The sequence below is a fragment of the Eubalaena glacialis genome, chromosome 1 (genome assembly GCF_028564815.1).
Source record: "Eubalaena glacialis isolate mEubGla1 chromosome 1, mEubGla1.1.hap2.+ XY, whole genome shotgun sequence".
Taxonomy (NCBI): domain Eukaryota; kingdom Metazoa; phylum Chordata; class Mammalia; order Artiodactyla; family Balaenidae; genus Eubalaena; species Eubalaena glacialis.
Window position 1 is genome coordinate 233,605,881 of NC_083716.1, and position 23,485 is coordinate 233,629,365.

A 23,485-nucleotide genomic window follows, 5' to 3' on the forward strand; every position below is an offset into this window, starting at 1 on the left:
TGCCACGGCAACGGGGGAGGCGGGTGGGGCGCGCACGGCGGGGGCGAGGCCCGGCGGTAGCTGGGCGGGGGAGCCTGGCCTTGGGCGCGACCCAGGCCCCGCGGGCGCGGACTGCTGCCCGGGACCGCCCGCCAGTTCCGCGCCTCCCTCCTCCAACGCGGCCCTGCCCCGGCAGGGGAGACGAGGAGGGCAGGATGGGTGGGGGCCGGCGAGTTGCACCTTCGTCTTCCCGCCCCCTCCTCGCCGTCTGGCCAGATCCCTCCAGCTCGCGGGGCGAACTTGGAAGGTAGGGGCGAGGTGACCCTCTGCCCGGCGCGCCCTCGAACTTCCGCCTTGCCCACCCCGCGCATCCTATGAGGTCCTTCACAGGGACCCGCCCGGAGACCCCCGCCTCTGTCGCTCCGGGCCCAGCCTCGAGGGACCCTCGAGGATGTCCGCTCCTGACCTGACTATGGAGAGGGGCCCAGCGCGGAAGCCTCTCCCGGACGAGTCTGGCTGCCCCCAGCTACCCCGAGGTCCTGGCAGCACGGGGTGGGTATAGGGGAGGGAGTGGAGGAGAAACAAAGTGCCCCCAAGCCTCCACCCGGTTTCCCTGTCCGGTCACAATGACTTTCGGAATCTGCACCTTTGTGTTAGCTAGTTCAAGTCGCTTCCGGATACAGAGAGCAAGCAAAAATGGGAAACTGGAGTCGAGGGGAGTGTGAGTGGTCCCGTGTGACTTGGAAATCTAGAGGGACAACTCCAAAATCCGACTGCAAGTCCAGCAAGAGAACTGGAGCCCTCCGCGGCGGCCTTCTCTGAGGGCAGCCCCTCCGCTCCCCGCTCCCCTGGGCGGTGCCGGGTGCCGGGTGCCGGGACGGCGGCCTGCCTCTCCGGCCAGAGCCAGTTCCCGCTCTTCGGAGGGTACCTGGGGGGGTGGGTTGTGCAGACCAAAGTGGAAAATCTTCTCGGCACCTTCCCCTGCACAGTCTACCCACGGGGCATTTGTTTAAATTAACAAATTCCTCGTTTTTCGATGCAAATACTCCTGCTGGGAGGGGTTCACTTACTAGTTAGTAGGTTCGCTTTAATGCATTCCTTAGCCAGCCGTCTAGAGCGCGGCAATTGTAAAGGGAGAATTGGAGTGGAAAAGGAGAGAAAGCAGCTTAGGAAGGGGCCTTTTTGCCAAGAGGGGAACTCCCTTTCCCAGAGTTCAGCCGGCGACGCCGGCGGGCCGTGTGCATTCCATCGGACTCCAGGAAAAGGTGCTCAGGTTGACGCAAACCAGTTCCTAAAGCTGCCTCTTAGCCCTCGTTCCCCTCGAGGGGCCAGAACGAACAGGTCTGATCCCCTCTTGCCCTTAAGGCCTCATAATATTTGCGTGACAACCACCTGGTCTTCTGTCTTTCCAACCCGAGCCACTCCTTTCCTTCACTCATTCTGCGTATCTCCGGACAGCCCTCTCTTGAGCTCTACATTTTCATCTGTCCACTGGCAGTCTTCACCTGGATGTCTGCTAAACACTCACATCCCCACCACCAGCAGCAGCCAGCCAGGAGGCCAGGCAGAACGTGAGGGACAGCCTCAACTGCTCCTGTACCTCCTGTCACCCCACATGTCAGTGCCCCACTGAGCCCCCTGGATCCCCAAAAGCTTCCAAAGCTGTCCCCTCCCTTGGTATTTAGACCTCTCCTTCTCTCTGTCCATCCTTGTCTCTGTCTCCTTTTTAACCTTTTGTCCCTCCCCTACTTAAAAACCTCTGTGGAGTCCCATCCCCTGTGGGCGAAGGCCACCTCCTGCCTCTGTAATGGGCTCTTTACCAGGTGTCCCACTCCTTGCCATCTTCCTTGGCTAGAACTGCCCACCTTACCCCCCAGGTCCTCACCGTTACTGGTTGAGGCTCCCTGGAGCATCCCCACCAGGCCCTTAACCCTGTATAACCAGCGGCATTGCCTGGCACTGTAATTCCCTGTGAAGAGGGCCATCCTTACACTAAGACATGGGCTCCTCTAGGGTGGGCACCCTGGTGTCCTAGTCATCTTTCATCGGGGTCCAAGGAGGTGCACTGGCTGGGCGGTCACTGGGACCTGCTGCTTTGCATGGTTTCACCGCCCCTGAAATTTGATGTAACACTAAATGGAAGCTGTCACTTTCACACTTGGTTGCACTGAGGAGAAAAGACTCATTTTTATTTTAATCAGAAAATATTCAAGTGAATTACATATATTAAGATGAGTATAATAAAACCTTCCAATTGAAAAATAAGCTAAAAATATCCTTCTAATTATAAAATCAGTTTAGAAAGTCACTGCGTTCTGAAGGCATATAACCTTAAGCTAAATTCCCCATGTTCTATTTTCAATCATACTTAGTGCTTATTGGGCAGGCTATTATTAAAATCTCCATTTAACTGACATTTTGCTCTGAATCATTCACAAAATAGAGTATAGGTAAATATTTCAAATATTTTTACTTGATTAGAATTAATGATATGTTTTTTAAAAATATTTAGTTATTTTATATATTTTATCTAAAGATTCTTTATTTCTTCCTTTGGGTTATAAAAGGTAAATATTGGAAACAAAGTGGATTCTTATTTATGTAGCAACCTCAGCCTTCAGGCGTTCTCATTTATGTTTATAAAATGTTACTTTATTCTGAGGGAGAATTGCTAGAAGCAGAAGGGAGCTTAGAAATGATCTGGTCCAACTCTTATTTTACAGAAAAAGAAGCAGAACCAGAGGGTTAAAATGACAAGCCCAAGATCACAAAGCTGGCTAATGGCAGATTTTGGAAGTATGTGCTAGTAAGTCAAGACTACCTTGTGTGGATTAAGGAACTGCAAATTTCTGTTTTCTTATTCTAAATATTTTTAGGGTCACATGGTACGCCACCAGATTATTACAGGTTAAGACACATCTGTATTCTTAAATCTAGTAGGAAAATGACTTTGTAGTGAGAAGGTAATCCTCAAATATACATTTTAAAACTTCTAGAAACAGGTGCTTGATAACTTTTCATTAACTATAGCTTTGAAATCCATAAACACAGTTTATTTTTGTCACTCTTAAAAGACTTTTTCAGTTGCTTTGAAAATCAACAAATTTAAACCAGAGAGGCAGCACCAGCAGTCAGTCCCCAAAAGGCTACAGGCTTGAGGCTAAATCGACCCCCCAAATCCAGGCGAAAGTTAGGAAAAGGACAAGATGTAGCCTCTCTCACTGCAGCTCCAAGAGAAACCATACTCAGTGGATAAAAAGACTTCCCCACAAGGAGACTCTCCGAACTTAGATTCTTCTGTTGTGTGGTTAGAAGTATTTTACTGGTGAGGTGGAGGGGGAGATCTTTCCTTACTTATTATCAGAAGGATAATTTGTAAATGTGGGATTGTAACACATTACAGAAATAAGTTTAAAACACAATCAATTTATCCCTGTTTAGTAAAGAATTAATCTTACCCAAAGAGAGGTCTGACCTTTTCCTTGGGCTCCCGGGAGGTGACCTCTAAGCCATTGGAATGTCTGATAAGAGTGTCTTTGCTTACCTGGGGGCTGGGGCCACATCAGATAAGGTGGAGGCTTTGGGCCACGTGACAATAGCTCAACCTCCAGAGGGGCTGAAGACTGAGGTCAGCCATCTGGGTGGCCAACCAGTTCTAGCTGATGGAGCCCCAATAAAAACTCTGAGCACCCAGGCTCAGATGAGCTTCCTGGTTGGCAATATTGTCACACATTGTTACCTGGGAATGTTAGCTCTGTCCACAATTTCATAGGGACAAGACAACTGGAAGTTCCGAGTGTAACTTTTCTGGATTCTGTCCTATGCATCTCTACCCTTGTCTGATTTAAAACTGTAGCCTTTCACTGTAGTAAGCCATAACCATCAGTAACAGCTCTGAGTCCTTCTCATGAATTTTTGAACTGAGGGTGGTCTTGGGGGTTGTACCCTAACTTTGCAAACCTTGAATCTGGTTTAGAGTACAGTGACCACGTTCCTCTTACAGCCTTCCTTTCCTTGGTCTCTTTTTCTCTCCGTCAGTCTGCCCCGTATGCCGCTGCCAGGTTAGTTTCCCTCAAGCACATCTGTTTCCGCACGTCTGTTGTTTTCAGTGACTCCCCAGTACCTTGCTGGCACTTCATTGCTAATGGAGTTAATGTGCAGCCTGGACTCGGGCTGCCCGTTTGGGAGCTGGGTCACCCCTGAGAGCTCCCATGGCCCTGCCTTTGCTCTGTTAGCTCTGCCCTGTTATCACCCACTTGCATGGTTTCTCTTCCCAGTGACCTGAGGTTTGGGGGTGGGGCAGCTCTGAAGATGTCATTTATTTCTGCATCCCCAGCGTCCAGCCCAGCCAGGAGGCATCGGGAAATAGTCAGTGAATAAGTAAATATGGGGAAGTTGGTAGGTGTTATGTGGACATGTCCTTGGTTTCATTCTTTCTTCTACAGTTACTGAGTCTAGCACTAGCACTCCTTTGGTGTTACATCTTGGCCTTCTTGGGTTAGAAGGTAATTCTTTCATTGCCCTCTTTGGGAACTAGCAGGTTTCTGGGGTTGGTGCCTCAAGCGTGGGGGAGGTAACTGACCTGCTGTGGTGAGTCAAAAAACCCATTAAAACTGGATTCATTGTTTTGGTGAAGTGAGGAGCGTTTTGTTTTTGTTTTGTTCTTTTTTGACGTGGTTGCTATGGTGGACAGTTGTTATAGTTTTGGTTAAATAAGGAAAAGCCCAGAGGGATGAAGAGATGCATACAAATCTTTGTCTGATTTAAGAAGATATGCGAGTGTTGGACAGGTTTCAGTGATCATGGGAAGTAGGCATCGCGGTCCGAGGGCTTAGCTGCCCAAGCTTCGATATTGCTCTGCTGAATACATTTTCAGAATCAAAAATAGGCAGCCAAGCTTTGCTCCACTTCCAGGCGTGAGAGGCAGCCTGGATGATGTTGTTTGGCTAGTGAAATGTCGGAATTTCCAAAGCAATTTGATGGTTCATGTGTCCTTAGTACGGTCCTTAAAAGGTTGAGACAAATGGCGGCTGTATCGTCAATTATGAGATGCAGACAGTTGTATGGCCTGGATAGAAATGTATTTCTCAAAACAGGCTCCCCAAAATAACTCATGGATAAAACACTATCATGTTGTGTGTCTGTCTGAAACTGCGGAAAATGAGAGCGGGCCTGGGATGTGGGTTTCTTTGGAACATTCCTAACCAAGGAGCTGGGGACACATAGAGCCTGAGGATTTTGGCTATGGGTGATGTCATATACTTTTGACCAATAGGAGCATTTCTGAAATAAGGGGGACCTAAGAGAAAATACTGCTATTTCCAAAATATGTTGAGGATGAAATTTGGAGAAAATGAGATTAGGAGTTGCCTTGGTACATTCCTAATCTAATAATTTACATTTTAAGTTGTGGCCATTAGGGTTTATACACTCTTAGTTGGAACTCAAACTGTAAAGGCATTGATAGCCCACTTCCTTCCACTCAAACATTTATTCATTTTAAATCACTTTACAAACTATATAGTTAGATCTAATTTAGTACTATATTAATTAGAGCATTTTGTAAACTATAGTATACTATACAAATAGAAAGTGATATTATTATTATTTAGGAAGCTTACATTTAACGCTAAAATACATTCGCTATTGTAATGGGGAATGCATTGCCTTAACTATTAAACAAATGTAGCAAAACTATTTAAGACATGAAACAAGAAAGAAAAAGATGTCCATTCATAAATAAAATATACTTGAAGGAAAAGCATGTAGTTAACAAAATTAATAACTAGACGTTGTTCACACATTGTTCTTTGAAAATTGCAAATAATTGGATTTTAGAGAAATATTTTCCTTAACAAGAAGTAAGTAGCATGACAACTTTTCATTTCCTACCGAAGCAAACCACCTCGCCCTTAACATCCAGTAGAAAGAATGTTCTGTGTTGAGTCACCAGGACTAAATGGTCAAGGATTTAGAGTCTCATAAAAAGACCAATATGTCTTTGGTAGAGACTGGTCACTTTATGACAAGAGCTGTTAGAAGCACGAAGGAGGTGTCCCACCAGACAAAGTGCCCGGTTCCAGGTCCTTGACTGCCTGTCATCATGTTGATGAAAATGCCTTTCTTCCCAGGAATTCAAAGCTTTTGACTACTGTTGGGTATTTCTATTTGGAAGGCTCTAAAATAAGGGAACTGGTGACCACAGTGTACAACAAACAAATGAGTGTTATAATAAAGAGAAAGCACGATATTTCAAAAGCATAGCAGATACACAGCAATCAAAGAATTTAAAAAATGATCAGCCAGTGTTAGCCAAGGCTTGGAAACTGTCGTTTGCCTCTGGAGGTGGGAGTGTGAGTTGGTGCAACCTTTCTAGAGGGCACTCTGACACCCATATCATAAATCTGCCAACGTTCATACTCTTTGGCAAAGAGATTCTAATTCTAGGAATGTATCGTAATGAACTGTAAGAATCCATGTTAAAAATTAGCTACAAAAATATTTATTACAGTGTTATTTATAATAGTGAAATATTTGGAGTAGCCTAAAAGTCCAATAATAGGAAATCGACTGTTTAAATTATGACATGTCTCTAAAATGGAATATCATTAAAATGATTTAGAAAATCTTTAATAACCTGGAAAGATGCCCATAATATATTGACTAGAAAAGCAGATTCCCAAACTGGATGGTAGCACGATCTTATTTTGTTTGTAAATAGAGTTATATATATGGACTTTTAAGCATACATATGTATTTGAAAAGGACCGGAAGAATGATCACCAACAACATTTCACAGTACTTGTGGTTGATTGGTCAGATTCTGAGGGAACTTTCATCTTTTTACTCATATGTGTTTAAAAAAAATTTTTTTTTTTTGCAATAAATGTGTCACTTATGTAATAAGGGGGGAAAAGTTACTTAAAAAAAAAAAATCAATCCCTTAATGTGCATGCATCTAGAACACGAGTTTAAAGTGTTCACATAACCATAGGGAATCCTGATGAACTTGAAAAAGGGGGCTTAGCTATTTTGTGTTCTCTAGATTCACTTGGGGGAAAACACCTCAAGTCATTACATAAACCTATCTTTTAAAAAGCTCTTCAGTTTCCAAAGAATCACAAATTCAAATTTTACAGTAGATTACTTCCTGGCAATCTCTAAAATTAAAGCACTTACCTGATATTCTAATCTGCCTGGTTGTAAAAATAGTCCCTTTTCCAGAAATTCCCCTTTTCCTTCCATAAACCCACATGAACAACTCCTAACCAGAATGCTCCTTCCTTTTCCATTGAAGTCCTGGTCCCATCGAAGGAGTCATCAAAGAAATGACTGCCTCCCATCAAAGGCAGGTCTCCTAACACCACAAGCCTTTACCTGCCCTCCTGCATGGCTATATCCCACCTGGGCTGGCTCAAATGCCACCTCCTCCATGAAGCCCACCCTGCATCCTATCTCATGGCAGGCTGTATTCGCTCACTTAGGGTCTCCTGTAGCACTTCACCAGGGTTGTCTCTAAGGCGTGATCATATTCTTGGAGAATGAATTCTCTGTCCTCCTGGACTGTTCATGGAGACAGGACTCAGCCTGATTGATGTCCACCCCCTCACTGTGCCTGCAAAGACCTTGTACATCCTGGAGGCTCAAGACATAGTCACCAAATGGAGGTGGAGTGGAGGAGGCTTGAAAGCACAGGCGTTCTTTCGGTCTCATCCCAGTGCTTGGTAAATTACAGTCATAGAAACATTTACAAACCCTTTCCTTTCACCCACTAAATACAAACTTCCTCTCCTTGCTACTGCCTTAGCAGGTGAGTACACTGTTAGTTGAAGTACCATCCCTTCCCTGGGGGAAACGTCAGTTTACCAGCAAAGAAGTGAAATTTCACTTTTGTTTCTTTACCTATTTACTGTTCACCCCTCCCCTGAGCTGACCGGTTGATGCTTCTTTTCCTAATTTTAAACCCATGTCTCATTTTTTCCACGCAGTGAAGACTGCATGCTAAATGATTGCTATTTCTAAAGTGTTGCTCAGCCCTTGGAGTAGCTTTTATTTGTCACAGTGTCAGTGGGCTCTCGAGGCTTGTTTCTTTGTTAGGCTCAGGGTAAAGAGATGGTCTGTATTAGTCTCCCTTTTCTTCCTAACCATGAGGGTCTTTTGTAGGGGGTCTCAGAGGAGGGTCTTAAGCTCGCCAGAAATACATTCTTCCCTTTGAAATTAGCATTTGTTCTTTAAAAAGAAAGAGGCTCTAACCTGTCATCAGTTGAGTGTTTTCTGGAAGAAGTAATGGATTTTTACCAGGAGAGAGGAAAGCCTCCTAGACACAGTGAGTCAGGGAAGCAATAGAACCGAACTGGAAAATTCCTTCCTTTTGGGAGCACCTGAGAATACATGGTGTCCCTTCCGTAACCTAAGGCCTTCGTTTCAGCACTTCACATGTTGTGAATCTCCACCAACTGTGTGCGGGTCTTAAAGATGGAGTGCTCTAAATTTTCTGTTATGACCGAATTGAAAATCTTCAGGAGAAACAGGCACTTGTGCATTGCTGATGGGAGAGCAGAACTGTCCAACCTCATATGGAAGGGAATTTGACCCTAACTAACAGAACCACATATGTGCAATGGACTGAGTGTTTGTGTCCCCCGCAAATTCGTATGCTGAAATCCTAACCCCGCAAGGTGCTGGAAGTGGGGCTTTTGGAAGATGATTAGGTCATGAGCGTGGAGTCCTCATCGTTGAGATTAGTGCCCTTATAAAAGAGACCCCAGAGAAATCCCTCGTCTTGGTCTTGGCTTTCCCAGCCTCCAGAACTGTGAGAAATAAGTGTTTGCTCTTTACAAGCCACCCAGTCTATGCTATTTTGTTAGACTGGCCCAGTCGGACTGAAACAACACGCATTTCCCCTCTGACCCAGCAATTCCATTTCGCAAAATTACCCTGAAGACACGTCCTGAAATACAAAATAAGATGTGCACAAGGTCATTCTTCATGACATTATTTTTAAGAGCAAAATATTGGAAACAACCTACATAGCCATCCAAAGAAGATTGGTTGACTACACCATGGTATAGTCACCCGATGAAGTCCTATGTAGCAGAATCGAGAATGAGGAAGGCGTTTCTGAACTGGTATGGAGTGATTTCCAGTGCTATGTGAAAGAAGCAAGGTATGGAAGAGCACATGCAGTTTGTGAACTAAGGAAGAGGAAGTCATACAATTACACACCCCACCCCACCCCATCCCAAACGAGAAGCATGGGAAGGAAAGAAGAGAAACCAGTAAAGATGGTTATTTCCAGAGCTGGGGTAGAGAGTAAGACCTTTCTGTGTGTACTTTTTATATAGTTTTGAATGTATAACCATGTAGATGTTTTACATATTCAAATAATTTTTAAAAATATAAAAGTACGGGGGGGGGAATCAAACCCTAGAATTGAAAATAAACTGAAACAAATGAACTTAAGTAATTATCAAGTTGATAATATTACAACACAAAAAAATTCAAGTAACTTTTTAATGTAGTGCTCTGTCTTTGTGCCATTACTGAGATCTATTCTAGGACTAAAAAAAGCAAAGACATTTTAAACTTTACTTTGCAGGTGTGGCGGGTTGAATTGTGTCCCCTGAAAAGATATGTTGAGGTCCTAATGCCTCGTACCTTGAATGTGACTTGATTTGGAAATAGGGTCTTTGCAGATGTAATGGCGTTAAGTTGATATACTGATTAGCCCTAATCCAATAACTAGTGTCTTTATAAGAAGAGGGAAATTTGGACACAGAGACACAGACACACAGACAGGAGAACACTATGTGAAGACGTTGGCAGAGATTGGAGTGATGCATCTACAAGTTAAGGAATGCCAAGTGTTGCCAGCAACCACCAGAATCTAGGCGAGAGGCATGGGACAGGTTCTCCCCTGCAGCGTTCAGAGGGAGCGTGGCCCTGCCTTGATTTTGGACTCCTGGTCTCCAAGACTGTGAGAGAACAAAGTTCTGTTGTTCTTAAGCCACCCAGTTTGTGGTAGTTTGTTGCAGCGCCTTAGGAAACTAATATAGTAGATTCGTTATTGGTTATGGTATAGGTAGATTAATTGTGAAATTCTTCTTTGCGTATCTGTAGAATAGAGCATTATCCTATAATACATTGATGTTGAGACCCAAGGGCCTCACTGTTAGAAAAAGGAGATGAAAATATGGACTAGGGAGAGAGAGGAGGAATGCTGTGTGTCGGGTTGGAATTGAAGGTGTCCATATGAACTCACATGCATGCACACACACACAAGCACAAACACGTTTCCTCACTCTGTCCACTGAAAAGTCCTAGAAGCGATGACCTTCCAGTAGTAAGGAGCACATACAGCCTGAAGATCTTGGTTTCTAAGTATCATTCTGCACTAAAACTAGGGCTCCTTGGAGAAATGGTTGACTTCAGGTCTGGGATGTAGAAATTATCTAAAGTATCTTCCTGTGTCAGAAAGTAAGGAAATGCTCAAGGACATGAAGGAATGTGTCAAAGGGACATAATAGCCATCTTAAAGGGGCTCTTACTGGCCAAATTAGTGACAGTAATGGATTCACTGGACACATTGAATTAAACAACAACAATCAACCACCATGAATCCATAGTGAAACTCAAAAACAAAATAGAACCAAAAACAAAGGAGAGGTCTTCTTCACAGAAGAATATCGATTAATACAAGTAGGAGGAATAACAGAACATTCTCATTTTACAATTTCCAATGTAATGGTTGATACAGGAAGGATCATTAATGGATGTTAAAAGCCACTGAGTGAAAGATTAATAGGAAAGAGGATATTTACATGTTCTCAAACTATCACTTTCCAGATAACCTAGTAGTTGCAAAAGGAAAAATTGTACCTTTACTTCGGAGCAGTCTGGTAGCTCCTGAATGAACCAAATGATCAAACTTAGCCTCAGGAATAGCAGGCCAGCTGACATTAGTGCCTCTTGATGGGGTGCAGTTTGAAGTACACACCACCTAGATGCATTCTTGCTAAAAATGTTTAACCTGAATGTAACCAAGTGTCTAGCCCTAACTTTCAGTTTAAAGAAAATATAGGGAGTAAAGGAACAGGTTAAAAGTCTGCACAAGGAAGTAGTCAGACACACAATGGGGGCCATTCTGCAATTGATCAGCCTGGATTTTCGCAAAGTCAGTCATGGAAAAAAAATGGGGAGACTGTTGAGATTATAGGAGTCTAAAGAGAACATCTGACAAATGCAGTGCTCAGAATTTAATTAGACCTTGGTTCACAAATCGCAGCTGTAAAAGACATTTTGTGGGGAATTCCCTGGTGTTCCAGTGGTTAGGACTTGGAGCTTTCACTGCAGTGGTCCGGGGTTCAATCCCTGGTCAGGGAACTGAGATCCTGTAAGCCACTCAGCAGATCCACAAAAAAAAAAAAAAAAAGAAAACAGACATTTTGGGGACAGTCGGAAGAAATTTGAACATAGACTGGCTAGTAGATAGATTATGGAATGATTGTGAATGTTCTTAGGTGTGATAATGGCATTGTGATTATGTAGAAGAATACTGATTCCTAGAAGCTTTGCACTGGATATTTAGGGGTGAAGTGTTTGATGCCTGCAATTTACTTTCCTGTGGTTTAGTGGAAACAGAAGAGGGAGAAAGAGAATACAAATATACAAGGTGTTAATAATTTAGGAGGTCTAGGTTGAGGGTGTATCTGTAGGTTAAATTTCTTTCTTTATAAGAAGTTGGGGGAAAGGAAAAGAAGTATTTAGAGAAAGGGCACATTTGGTTTAAAAAACTGTATTAACAATCAATTTTAAATGCAGTCGGATGTAAAGTATAGAATATTGAGTTAGGGATGGTATAAAGGCTGAGGGAATGAAGTGGCCTTTGCTAGTCACCTTGCCAAGCTTGGGAGGCCCTACTGGAATGGGAGCCCCAGGAAGGCAGAGCTTTTGGTCTCCTGTGTCCGCTACTGACCCCCTGGTACCTAGAGCAAAGCCTGGATCATAGTAGGTATCTGTCTGATGCAATGAAGTGTAAATAGCTCAGTGATAAATACCTTTGTCTGATTTCTGATTATTTTTTTAGGATAGACTCTTGGTCAAGATTAAGAAGATTTTTATTGCTTTTCACATATTTCATGAAATTACAAAAGGTTATGCCAGTTTACACCCAACCAGTGTCTCTTTCTGTACCCTTTCCAGTATTCAATATTTGAATTTTAAGCAATTTGTCAATTTGATACATGAAAAATGAAACCTTGTTCTGTTTTGCATTTTTTTCTTTACTAGTGAAGTTGGTTTTTTGTGTGTGTTTATGATGGTTTTGTATTTTTCTTTTGTGAATAATCTTTTTGAAACTGAGTAATTATTAGTCAAATCCATTTCACCTGCCTTCAATAATGAAGGTCATTTTAAGACTTGCATGTCTTCCAAATGGCACTTAGCCTAAACAGTAAGATGTTTGCCTGAGTTGTTTTCGAGGAACTTGGAGTCAGCTGCCTCTAGTTTGAGCTGAGCTGAAAGTCAGCCGCATCTAGTTAGAGCTGGGCTGGTTAAGACTGGATAGGACCACTGACCCTCCAACTGGGCACGAGCAAGTGGGTGACCCTTTGACGTCAGAGGACTGAAAACCCCACCCGCAGATCGTGCTAAGAGCCTCCATTGTTGAACGTGTAGAGGCCTGTAGCTTAGTTACACCTGAGCAGGATGATAATGACTGCACCTTTTCCCAATTTCCTGTCCCCACTCTCCCACACTCCCTGTGTTTCCCATGCTCCCCACATGTGTCGGCCCATCCTTTTTCTTTATAAACCCTCTCCTTGCTGCAAACCTCGGAGCCTCAACGTTTTGGCTTGGTGTGTGTGGGGCGAACCCAGCCTGGTTCGGTAATGTTTTTCTTTCGCTTGTTTTTTTTTTTTAATTTATTTATTTTATTTATTTATTTTTGGCCGCACCATGTCTTTGTTGCTGCGCGTGGGCTTTCTCTAGTTGCGGCCAGCGGGGGCTACTCTTCAGTGCTGTGCGGGGGCTCCTCATTGCGGTGGCCTCTCTTGTTGCAGAGCACGGGCTCTAGGCGCGCGGGCTTCAGTAGTTGTGGCTCGTGGGCTCTAGAGCGCAGGCTCAGTAGTTGTGGCTCGCGGGCTGTAGAGTGCAGACTCAGTAGTTGTGGCGCACGGGCTTAGTTGCTCTGCGGCATGTGGGATCTTCCCGAACCAGGGCTCAAACCTGTGTCCCGTGCATTGGCAGGCGGATTCTTAACCACTGTGCCACCAGGGAAGCCCTCTTTCGCTTGTTTTAATTTTAGGGGTTTTATGGTTTTCCAATGGATTTGTAAATTCAGTGAGCTGTGTTTGTATACGTTTTTTAAAAAACGTAGCCTGGGAATTCCCTGTCGGTCCAGTGGTTAGGACTCTTGAACTCTCAGTGCTGAGGGCCCAGGTTCAATCCCTGGTTGGGGAACTAAGATCCCGCAAGCCGCACAGCACGGCCAAAAAAATTAAACAAACAAATAAATAAACAAATTAATCAAAAAAAGTGGCCCATTTTGTAGGAAAAGAACATTTCTACGATATGTGTGAGTGGAAGTATCAGCAGGGCTGCCGGGGCTGCTGAGGGATGGGCAGGGGGGTTGGCTCTGAAGCCGCTCTCCCTTGACACCCCGCCCTGGGATTCCTGGCTCCACTTTCCCACTGGGGTGTGGAGCAGGGTGTTAGGAGATGAGGGTCTGGGGGGGCAGAGGAAGGCCTGACAGGGTCTTTTGGTCCAGCCCCTGCCTTCAGCCAGGCTAGAAGAGCTGTATTCCGATTTTACAGGAAGGACAACCAAGGGGGCAGGACCTCTCTCCATGGGCGCGTGCTGTTCCGGGGCCACCTGGGCAAGGAGAGGGTCAGGGGAGGCTCTTAGTCCTGAAAGTTGCTGTGACCTCAGGTCACTTCCAGGAGGTCCCCTCACCACTGCCTATCCCCCTGCCCTCATCTGAGACAGTTTGTTCTGAAACTGTCACCATCGAAACCAGACTTGCCTTGTCTGCTGGTTCAGTCTGTTTCACCAACAGATGATTGATTTCACCGCATGCTTCAGAAAAAAAGGAAGAACAGCTGACAAATGTGTATCAGCTGCCAAGTGTCCAGTAATTAATTCCACGAGTGAGTGCTGAGCATCCCCACTGGGAGCCCCTGCAGACGACTAGGCCTCCGCACCCACTGGAGCATCCAACACGCAGCTGCCTGTCATTGACTTTAAATGGTCATTACGTGCAAGCCCCAAAACGACAAGCAACACCATGCTGATAACATTACACTGATGGTTTCTGAAAAGATGCTCGTTGAGGGCCCATTATTTCATCTATAGTTGCTGAAGGATTTATTTTATTGACTTACCCATCATAGAGGCCTAGTAAATACTTCTTGAAAAATTACTGGGTAAATTGTACACTTAAAGTTGTAAACAGATTTTCTTTGTTTAAAAGTTATCTTAATTATGGGAATGGAAGAATTTCTTTAAGAATCTGATAACTTTAAGGGGAAATTTCAGTTAAGACTTGGCATCTTGATTTTTCTTTTTTCAAGGAGGCCGGGTTTTAATATGGGGTATCCTAGGTCAGATTCCCTTGAGATAAAGATTCGAGTGCAGATGACTCCTTAAGGAAGAGCTCCCAGGAGAAACGAGCGAGGGAGTGGAGAAGCAGGACAGGGAGAAGAAGTGCCAAGCAGAGGGTTTCAGGCAGAGCCCCAGTCTCAGCTGCCCCCACAGGGACTGTGGGACATTAACTGCCCCTCGGTCACAAGGAAGCTGGAATTTTATAATGTGGTGTCAGTCATTGCCTGAGGGCTGTGAGGGCCCTGCGTGTGTGTGTGTGTGTGTGTGTGTGTGTGTGTGTATGTAGTGTCCCAGATGGCAGGGGAACAGGAAAAAGGCACATGGAGTCAGAGGGATATGATGCCAAGCATTCTGCCCAGCATATTGTGTATATTGGTAGAATTTACCTTCTAGCCCAGTTTATAGAATGTTCCCAATGTATTAGTTATCTATTGCCGTGTAACAAATGGCCCCATGACTTTGCAGCTTACAGCAACATTTATTCTCTCCTGGGCCAGGAAGCACATGTTTCTTTCATGGGGGTGTGGTCCAGCTGCTGCCATGTGGGCCTTTATTGGACTACCCAGTGTCCTCCTGACATGGAAGCTGGTTTCCCCAGAGCGAGTGATCCACAAGAGGGAGAGACTAATGCCTGCTGCCTTTTATGACCTTGACTCTAATTCACATGCCATTAAGCATTCCTATCAGTTAGAAGTGGTCATGAAGTCCAGCCCACACTCAATAGGAGGCCATGAATACTGGGCAGTGGGGTCACTTGGGTGTCTTGGAGGAGGAATACCCCACATTCCTTCAGCTTTTTGCCAGAAAATTCTGAGGACAACCAGTGTCACTGTCCCATTGTGTGTTTGACACTCGCCAAAGCAAAGACTGCAAAGTGGACAAAGACACTGGGTCCTTTCTGCTGAAGCTGCTGTCCCTTTAGCCCTCTCTGGTTGACCAGGAGTTACCCTCCGGCAGCACGGGGTTTTCCACATGTGCGTCATCCCAGGCACTTCCTGTGGCCCTCTTTAGATGTAACAGACTCTTTCTATAAAATGAATTACCTGTGATTTGCTGTTCCACCTTGAACCCAAATCCAGCATCTCATTTCCTTGGCTCACACACAGGTTCTTAGATCTCTCCCCAGGCCAGGTGTGATGGCCTTGTCTTGGCTGGCATGTGACTTTGCAACCTGGGAAGACCTGACTCCTGGCATAGTAATTAAACTTGGCCAAAATAGAGCATGTGATTATCCTACAGTGTGGAGTCAAGATCTTAATTTGGAGGTTTTATAGTTGCATGACTGACAGTGTCAGGATTTAGGAGACCGGCAGTGCCAATTACCCACGTCAGAGAGGGGAAAAGCAAGGGGGGAGGTCTGACACTCCCTTCCAGGGCGCTGCGTGCTGCCTGCTCTTGGTGCCACCAGGGTGCCGAGGGCCACATCACTTGCTCTTTTCTCTCTCTAGCTGGCGCGCCCTGCCCCTAACCCCCCAATTCCCTTATGTGCAGTGGAAATCCCCGTACACTGTTTATGGGCGAAAGAAGTCATTTCTCCCATGGATTCTCGTATGAAAGATGACTTGCTCAATGGTATTGCTGTAGTCAGTGTGACGGGAAATTTTGAGTGGCAGTTTTTTATGGTATCTCCTTTTTTAAACTTCAAGTGTAGTTGATTTACAATACTAGTTTCAGGTGTACAACATAGTACTTCAATATTTTTACAGATTATGCTCCATTAAACTCCATTAAAGTTGTTATAAAATATTGGCTATATTCTCTGTGCTGTGCATTACATCCTTGTATCTTATTTATTTTATACCCAGTGGTTTGTGTCTCTTAATCCCTTTCCCCCATCTTGTCCCTCCCCCTCTCCCCACTGGCAACCACTAGTTTGCTCTCTGTATCTGTGAGTCTGTTTCTGTTTTGTTCATTTGTTTATTTTTTAGATGTCACATGAGTGAAAACATACAGTATTTGTCTGTCTGTGGCTGACTTATACCGTAAGCCAGAGGCAGGACATTGAAGTGAGGCTTAGTGGAGGCTTTGCTGTTAGAGTTGAAAGGTGGAGGGAAAGCACAGAGCCCTGTGAGGGCCTGGTGCCATCCAGGGACAAAATCCAGGTTACCAAAGGATAAAAGGGCAGCAAAACCTTCACCTGCCACCAGGAGGGTTCTGTTGGTGACAGGCTGGGGCTCACACCTCAGGCAAGGACCTGGAACGTGTGTGCTCTGCGTGGTGATTAAGGCAGCTCTTTAAAAATAAAGCCAGTGGGGCTTCCCTGGTGGCGCAGTGGTTAAGAATCCGCCTGCCAATGCAGGGGACACGGGTTGGAGCCCTGGTCCGGGAAGATCCCACATGCCGCGGAGCAACTAAGCCCGTGCGCCACACTTACTGAGCCTGCACTCTAGAGCCCACGAGCCACAACTATTGAGCCCACGTGCCACAACTACTGAAGCCTGCGTGCCTAGAGCCTGTGCTCTGCAATAAGACAAGCCACCAAAATGAGAAGCCCGTGCACCGCAACGAAGAGTAGCCCCTGCTCGCTGCAACTAGAGAAAGCCCGTGCACAGCAACGAAGACCCAACGCAGCCAAAAATAAATAAATTAAATAAATAAATTTTAAAATAAAATAAAATAAAAAATAAAGCCAGAGTAATGCTAATGGAAACTGGAAATATGAATGTAAATCCAAGGACAACACATAAGAACCATGTAATATAAGAATTGTTAATACGTATAAGAATTGCAGAGGAAATTCAAGCTATTCAGATTCCAGCAGACATTTATCAAGCACCTCCTATGTGGCAAGTACTGTTTTCAATGTTTTCCATACGTTCTTTCATTGATTTCATTGATTTCTCATGACTGTGGAGCAGGGTAATACTTATTAAATTTCAGAAACTTTTCTGCTGCTTGGCATTTGCTTTTTTCTTGTACACTGCTTTATCTACCAGCCAACGTAAGTTCCAGGATTTCTGGGAGATGATCTATCATTGCATCTAGTACTGTTTTATTGATTATTCTCACGGTGATTACTATGTTTTCCCAATAGTAGATTAGTTAACTTCATGGGTCACTTCCTACAAGGAAATGGTATTATTTGCCAAACAACATTTTGGGGGTTTGTATTTTCTGACTTTGCCATCTTTTTGCTGGAAACTCTTGGCAACATAATCAATTGCCTTGATCAATCTCCTTTTGAAAAGGGATTGGTGTATCTACCTCTTGGTATTGATGGTTTAAATCTGAGTGCTACTCCTACATGACCAATGTGCTCAAAATGAATGAATGAGAAACAAACAGTAATAAATCAGGCCAGAGGATAGCTGACATACATCCTTTTATGAAAATTAAGTGGCACAAACTTCTCAGTGATCTGCCGAGAGCCAGAATCTTCCGTGCAAGAGCTGTTCTGTGGATGCTCCAGGACACGTAGTCAAGGTCACAGTTCTTTCCATGGAGCATGACTTGAGGTGATTGGGGCCTGGAAACCTTTCCAAGAAGGAATGCGCCAGAGCCACACAACTAAAGCCCAACAATAGGCTTCTGGACCATAGGCTTTAGGACGTTGAGGCTTTCTGGGAAGTTTTCAGGGAAGTGGTTGCTAAATGTTCCCCTGAGTCACCAAATAAGGAGTTTTCTGATAGAAATCAGCACTCAGAACAGTGGAGGTGCTCAATAAATATTCATTAAATGACTGAACACATAAATAAATGGATTCCTCTGATTTGCAGGGTGAAGCATCTGCCAAGAGCAATGATTTTTGTTTTAGAGCAGCTAACCATAAAAATGATTCATTCTTCCTACTGGTATATGGGTAACAGAACAGATCATCTATGAAGGCAACTGTTGATTTGTCCTCAGGGCTGCCATGTACAGCAGCTTAGGCTGTGCACTGCCCAACACCAGGGGTCCCTTTTACATAGATGACAGTGTGAATGGTGCCCTCCAGACTTGGGCCCTGGAATCACATCCTCAAACAAAGGATGCTTCATTCTCAAATCTATGACAGGGGGAGGCGTGCAACCAGATCATTCATTCACTCATTCATTCATTAACTGTCTTAGGCCGGAGGATATGACCATGAACTTAGATGCCTTGAGCTAAGTATCATCTGATAGAAAAGATAAGTCATCAGGAAATTATAAATTAATACATATGATAGGGATAGTACATGGTGCTATGGGAGTTTGAGAGAGGAGTTTCTAATGCAGCCTGAGGCAGGAAGTGTGACGGAGGGATGGAGGGTCAGGGAAGGCTTTCTGGAAGAAGCTAAATGAGACCTGAAGGATGAATAGAAAGTATCCAGGCAACAGTGGTTGATGGGGGAGCAGCAGGTGCAAAGGCCTTGAAGTGAGAGCACTTTTAAATCCTTGAGATAAACAGGTAATGCATGTTGGGTATTGATCATTGTTCTCAGCACTTTATAGATATTAACTTAGTTTTCTTCATAATGCCTCCAGTGAGTTAAGCATTGCTATCAATCATCCCCAATTTAAAGATGCGTAAATTGAGGCAAAGCAAGCCTGAGTAACTTGCTTAAGATCACACCTAGTAAATAATGGAGCCAGAGTCAAACTTGGGAATCTAGATCAAGAGCCTGCAGCCTTTATTTTTCAAGGCTCAAGATATTTAAAATTTTTTTCTTACATTTTGAAAGAATCTCAAAAGTTGTAAGTACAGTACAGTACAAAGAACCTTTTTCTCTTTTTAACTTTTACTGAACTATTGGAGAGTCAGTTGTTGACTGATGTCCCATCATCCCCAAATACTTTTTAGTGTGTATTTTCTACAACCGAGGACCAACTCCTATATAACCAAAATATCACCAAAATCAGAAAGTTAACTTGGAGACACTAATGCCAACTAATGTTCAGACTCCATTCAGATTTCACCTATTGTCCCAATAATGTCCTTCACAGCAAAAAGATCCAATCCAGAGTCATCCAGTGTGTCTAGGTGTCTAGCTGCTTTGGTTTCCTTCAATCTGGAATGGTTTCTCAGTCTTTGGCATTTGTAACCTTAACAGTGATTTCAGGCCAATTATTCTGTAGACTGTTTCTTGATTTGGGTTTTCTGAGGTTTTCTATGATTAGATTCAGGCTTTGCCCACCTTGTTTAGTTGGGCAGGTTTTTGAATTTTACCACAATGAAATCACACTGTATGTATTCTCTGATCCCTCCCAAAGACAGATGCAGTTTATTGTTTGCTTGTATGTGCTCCACGCTGTCCGTGTGTTTTCTGGTTTCAAACTCGGCTCTCTTCCTTTATAGTATGAGGTGACTGAGGCTTGGGAGGAGTGAGAATTTACTTACCCCAAACCACATGCTGGTATGAGGACAACCCAGGACTCAAGACCCACTCTGAACTTCTCTGATCTCTTGCCTGTATGAGGATACTCCTGGGCCTCCTAAGGTCAGAGCAGGGCAGGTCTTGAAGGTGAGAGAAACAGGTTTCCTGGGTCCACTGCCCCGGCTTCCACATCCTCCCCAGGGCCAGTGCAGGAGGTAAAATTTTTGAAATTAAGAATTCAAAAGAGGGACTTCCCTGGTGGTCCAGTGGCTAAGACTCCTTGCTCCCAGTGCAGGGGGCATGGGTTCAATCTCTGGTCAGGTAACTAGATCCCACATGCTGCAACTGAGTATCCACATGCTGCAACTAAAGATCCCGCATGCCACAACTAAGACCCGAAGCAGCCAAATAAATAAATTAATTTAAAAAAAAAAAAAAGAAAGAAAGAATTAAAGGGCTTCCCTGGTGGCGCAGTGGTTAAGAATCCACCTGCCAATGCAGGGGACGTGAGTTCGAGCCCTGGTCCGGGAAGATCCCACATGCCGAGGAGCAGCTAGGCCTGTGCGCCACAACTACCGAGCCTGCACTCTGGAGCCCACGAGCCACAACTACTGAAGCCCGCGCGCCTAGAGCCCATGCTGCACAACAAGAGAGGCCACCACGATGCGAGGCCCGCGAACTGCAACTGGCCCCCGCTGCCCGAAACTAGAGAAAAAGCCCATGCGCAGCAACGAAGACCCAACACAGCCAAAAATAAATAAATAAATAAATTTTAAAAATAAATAAATAAATACATAAAAGTATTCAAAAGAATTAGAGAAAAATACAACCAATAAGATACAGATTTATGACTAACAAAAGAAACAGAATAATTAACATTATGCATAAGGGGTAGAACCAATAAAATAATAATTTAAGAACAAAATTAGGTTATTGAAAAGTTATGGTTGTAAACAGTCAAGTAAACAAAATAAAAGGACATATAAAACATTATAGCTTAAAAAGAAATAAGAAATAAAGCAATAAGTTAAGACCTACAACCTCCCAGAAGCTTAGGGTGTTAAACAGTAAGTTAAAAACAAAATAAAGTGGCGGGGTTTGGGGGAGGATTTGATACTAGAGCAAAGCCAGAAGCACTGGATTTAATTAGTGGAAGTAATTATAAAGGTAAAATCTAAAAGGAAAACATTTAAAAGGTGATTTAAATAGAGGGAAAATAAGAAGGAAGGTAAAAGGGTAAAATAAGGAAGCCTAAAAATTAAAAGAATGATAGGTAAAATAAACTAGAATAACTCAATTAAGGCAAAAGTAACCTAAAAGGACAACTTAACAAGTCAGAAGATGTCAACAGCTTAAAACACCAAAGATATAATTACATAGGTAAAACCCATGCATCAGGGGCTTCCCTGGCAGTCCAGTGGTTAAGACTCTGCAGTTCCACTGCAGGGGGTGCAGGTTCAATTCCTGGTCAGGGAAATAAGATCCCGAAAGCTGCACTCGATGCAGGCAAGAAAAACAAACACCTACGTGTCAGGCTCTGCCCGATGCCTATTATTATTACTATTATTGTTGTTTCAAATGTTAAAGGAGTTAGCAAGTCCAAGAGACTGTCCATTTAACCCCTTAAGATCTGAGTCCTTTGCAAGTTCCTGAGCCTTTGTCTGGTCACCTCTGGGCCCGGCAGGAGGAGGGAGAGCTGGGAGCCATGCCCATCCCAAGGTCACCCTGAAAGAGCCACTTGCCCTGCAGCCCGTGTCAAGGCCTGGTGGGGAGGTGGGGAACACAGTCCTTCAACTTCCCAAAGGGAAGAAAAGTTTAGCACTGCTAAAAATAAGATAGAGCTGTCAAAAATATATGAAATTAGCTGCATAAACTGTGAAACATAAGTCACAGTTATATTTGTTCTGAGACAGTCTAAGAATAGAAACAATTTCAGAGACAGAAAATCTAAACCTCTTCAGTCACCATGTCCAAGTGGCCTGAGATCCTTTGAGCGTGGCAGTGTCCTTTGTTCACGTTGCACAGAAGGGGTGGGCACTCCTGGGCTTAGCCAGTGCCCAGGTAGAGGGATGCCGGAGAGGAAGTTAACGGATGATGCTCCATTTGCATTTTTATTGCTGAGGGTACTGGGTCTCCTGTCTTACTGGGGGAGCTGGAGAAGTGGGTTATCTCCAGAAGGCAGCTGGGGGCAGGCAAACCCTTCCGCATTAGAGCTGCTGCATTCCTGCCAGGACTGCAGTATTTACCTATCCCGGTGACACTGTGACCTGGCTTTGTGAGAGCTTTGGTCTGAGCAGTCCTGGGCCACTGCTGGACTAGTTTGCACAGGTGTGCCTTCAAGGGGTCGTCAAGTTCCCAGGCTGCAACCTCTGCCCAGGGAGCCTCCCTGCCTCTGCAAATATTGAGTGCTCCTGGTGAGTCAGGCATGTGCGAAGTGCTCAGGGGGAACAAAACTTGGCATGGTCCTGCCTTCAGGGAGCCTACAGACGACGTCCCCTAGACCACCAGATCAGTGGTAGGGGCTGATGATTCTGCCCAACTGCCTGGAAAAGGGGACACAGGCAGGGCGATTGGGGTAGGGCCTGAAGGGCCTCTCTACTTCCACTTCTGCCTGTTTATTTTTTTAAAAATAAGCTCTCAAAAAATATAATAAAAAGTCAGCTTTTTATTATGGAAAATTTCAAACATACACTAAAGTAGACAGAAAAGTATAATGAACTACCCAAATACCTATCACCAGCTCAACAGTTAAAGACTCATGGCTTATCTTCCTTTTTTTTAATAAATTTATTGATTGATTATTTACTTTTGGCTGTGTTGGCTCTTTGTTGCTGCACGCAGTCTTTCTCTAGTTGCGGTGAGCGGGGGCTACTCTTTTTTTTTTTAGGGGGGCTACTCTTCGTTGCGGTGCGCAGGCTTCTCATTGCGGTGGCCTCTCTTGTTGTGAAGCACGGGCTGTAGGCGCTCGGGCTTCAGTAGCTGTGGCACACGGGCTCAGAAGTTGTGGCACTCAGGCTCAGTAGTTGTCGCTCGCGGGCTCCAGAGCACAGGCTCAGTAGTTGTGGCGCACGGGCTTAGTTGCTCCGCGGCATGTGGGATCTCCCGGACCAAGGCTCGAACCCATGTCCTCTGCATTGGCAGGTGGATTCCCAACCACTGTGCCACCAGGGAAGTCCCTTTAATTTTTAAATTTTATTTATTTATTTTTGGCTGCGTTGGGTCTTCGTTGCTGCGTGCGGGCTTTCTCTAGTTGCAGCGAGCGGGGGCTACTTTTCGTTGCAGTGCGCGGGCTTCTCATTGTGGTGGCTTCTCTTTGTCGTGGAGCACGGGCTCTAGGCACGCGGGCTCAGTAGCTGTGGCTCACAGGCTCTAGAGCGCAGGCTCAGAAGTTGTGGTGCATGGGCTTAGTTGCTCTGCGGCATGTGGGTTCTTCCCGGACCAGAGCTTGAACCCATGTCCCCTGCATTGGCAGGTGGATTCCTAACCACCTCATGGCTTATCTTCTTTCATCCCTACTCTACCCATGCCTTCCTGGGCCTGCATTATTTTGAAGCAAATCCCAGACATCATATCCATTTCATCCAAAATATTTCAGAATGTATCTCTAAAAGAAAAGGACTTTATAAATAGCCA

The 23,485-nt window shown here is 44.6% G+C and overlaps 1 protein-coding gene across 1 annotated transcript in view; it reads right to left on the reverse strand.

Annotated features, from left to right (window-relative positions):
- The window catches only part of NGEF (neuronal guanine nucleotide exchange factor), a 78,873-nt gene that overhangs the window by 42,552 nt on the left and 12,836 nt on the right, over window positions 1–23,485 (reverse strand). The gene's annotated exons all lie outside the window — the stretch shown is intronic.